This window comes from Cariama cristata, unplaced genomic scaffold, assembly GCF_000690535.1.
Source record: "Cariama cristata isolate BGI_N322 unplaced genomic scaffold, ASM69053v1 scaffold40519, whole genome shotgun sequence".
NCBI classification, from domain to species: Eukaryota; Metazoa; Chordata; class Aves; order Cariamiformes; family Cariamidae; genus Cariama; species Cariama cristata.
In genome coordinates, this window is record NW_009637080.1 from 32,866 (window position 1) to 35,556 (window position 2,691).

General features: G+C 38.8%; 1 protein-coding gene across 1 annotated transcript in view; it reads right to left on the reverse strand.

Annotated features, from left to right (window-relative positions):
* LOC104167787 (neurexin-1) overlaps nucleotides 1-2,691 on the reverse strand; it is a gene marked incomplete at both ends in the record, with an annotated part of 50,781 nt that overhangs the window by 32,113 nt on the left and 15,977 nt on the right. The window lies entirely within an intron of this gene.

Below are 2,691 nucleotides of genomic sequence, written 5' to 3' on the forward strand. Positions count from 1 at the left end.
TTTGTGGTTGTGGTGGGTGTGTTGTGTGTGTTTTTTTTTTTTTTTGGGGGGGGGGGGGGGGGAGTTTGGCTTTTTTTTTTGCTTTGTTTTGGTTTTAAGTGGTATATTTTTGTGCTTTTTCAAGAAACTAAACTGTTTTTTAATGAACCAGCCATTCATGTATGCAGCTTCAAGCAGATGGGTAAAATCACATGGAAAAAAACACTTGCAAGACTAGGCCCATACTACTTCAAAATAGGTCAAAGCCAGTAAAAGATATTCAGGTAAACCTTATAGCCTATTAAAAGGTCACGTCTGATTATCATCAACCTAGATAATTACCTTAGGATACTTCATGTATAAACTTATCAGTATTGCTACTACCACAGTAACAATTATCATCCAGTTAGAAAAAAGTCACCTGAAATGGGTAAATATCCCCAGCATGGTTCAGCCAGAGCGCAGATTGCTTCGTGACTACAATGACGGCGGTATGATAGAATCACAAACGTGCATACGAACATTATGACAGCCTCAACAAGGGAATCAAAACCAGACTTGGCATATTGAGGGTAAGGTCTTAAAACCCCTGAGACTAACAACTAACTGTCACTTTCAGATGTTATAGGAAACCCTCCTGGCAAGCGGCTCTGGCACAGAGCGGTCACAGTCCGTTACACCCCAGAGCAACAACCCACAAGTCTTCTTTTCCCAGCCTCCAGGCTGGTAACGAGAAAGGTAGCAGAAAGACTGCATTTCTGCTCACAGGGAGGCGCAGCAGTTCCTAGAAAGCAAAGGACATATCTGTTTCTGAAACGTATGAAGAAGTCCTTTTTTGCAGGATGATCAAGCATTGTGGCCAGTTCACCACCACAGCCTTTGGAAATGGCTCTTCGGCTCCAGCACATCATAGTGGAAGCAGCTGTGATCAAGCAACGTTCTTTACCCAAGGCAATAGTCAGTGGGCAGGTCACCAAGAATTTCAGTAGGCTTTGCAGTAACATACAAAACTAACCATACTACATAGCTAAAACCACTACCTGAACAGCAAAATACACTATCTGATTATTTACCTACCACTAATTCACTAGAGACCTTCTAACTTCTTCCATCCATCTCTAACATTCTTTAACGCACCCAAAACCTCTCAATCTTAGAAATTATTGAAGTGTTAGATGAGGTCTAAACACGATGCGACAGAATCTTTCTTAGAAAAAGATGCATTCCTGACGGCATCTCAACTCATTGAAAAAAAAAATTTTATTTACTTGCCTAGTAACAGGCCAAATGAGCACCAAAGAGAAAGAGAAGGCAGCAGAGAACATCTACGAGAAGCTTCTCTATGCTTCAGTTTGCTGCAGTAGAATGGAGACATTCATCTACAGCAAAGGTATATTGTGGTCCTACATGCAATAATATTTTAAAGGATTGAATCTATGTTTAGTCGATATCATAACTAAAACAGTGTTAGAATACTTTTTCTAAACATCAGTACTTATGACAGTTTGTCAAAACCATTTCCATTGCATATCTTCTATAACATTAAAGTGAGATAAGCTCTTCAAGACTTCCAGCCTACACAGGCCATGGAAGGATAAAATGTTCCACTAATTCTGTGAGCATATTGCAGGCAAAAATGATGTAACTCCAGACTTCTCCATACAAATTTAAAGAAAACAGTTTGATGTTGGAAAAAAGGGATTACTAATACTGGTGTGAACATCATTAGGTGTAACAGGAGAAGAATACATTTACAGGTTTGATGATTTCTAACTATGCGGGTAATAAGGTTTTCAGCGTATTCTAAACCTTAAATTTTTCTGTGAAGCAGATTAAATACTTAACTCTTGCCAGCCTGATAAGAGATTTCAGGCCAAAGAGAAGAGTTTTCAGTGGGAGATGATTTGGTTTCTGATTGTTTTGGTTGTTTGTTGGGGTTTTTTTTATTGGAAGGTGTGAGGGGCAGAGAAGTGGGCACGAGCAGGGGCTTACCAATTCATTCCTATATCTAGCTGTCTAGCCTGTGCATGAAAAGCTCCCAAGATCTTTATCAAGGTAAACACCATTCAGGTAATTAAAGAAGTCCAGTATAAAAGTTTAAGTTACATGCTAATGTAAGAGAAAATAAAAGGTATTTTATACTGTCTATTAAAAAAGACACCTTAGTAGTGTTCAGGGTTTACATAAACTGAGAAAAACAGATGTTATGGGATGAATGGCATTCAACAATACTACAGGTTTGTTGCTAATAAACTATCCTATGATAACATAAAAGCAGGTTGTCAGAATCGGCACTGGTACTGTTTTTGCTGGCTTTCCTATAATTATTCAATCTTTTAGAAAATTACAGAAAAAGGAGAAAAGGAACCATCTTAATTTAATCAGAGATGACCTGTGAGTATTTAACATCATGGTGAACAGACCTGATGTGATTAGATAACTCAATCCTCCTAAACCATACTGTGCCAGTTATTTTGGAAACAGATGTTCCAAGAACAGACCAAGGAGACTGAACAGAAGATCAAATTGACTTAAAAGCTCTGGGGCAATGAGAAAACCCCCTCATGTCCACTAGCCGCTTTCAGTATGAGGAGCTCCAAGTCATAGGCTTTCTAAATACAAAGGTATTGCAGGAAGAAAAAACAAACCAAAAAACCCACCAAAAACCCACAAAACACCCCACACCACACAAAACTGCAAAACTGGCCGGAA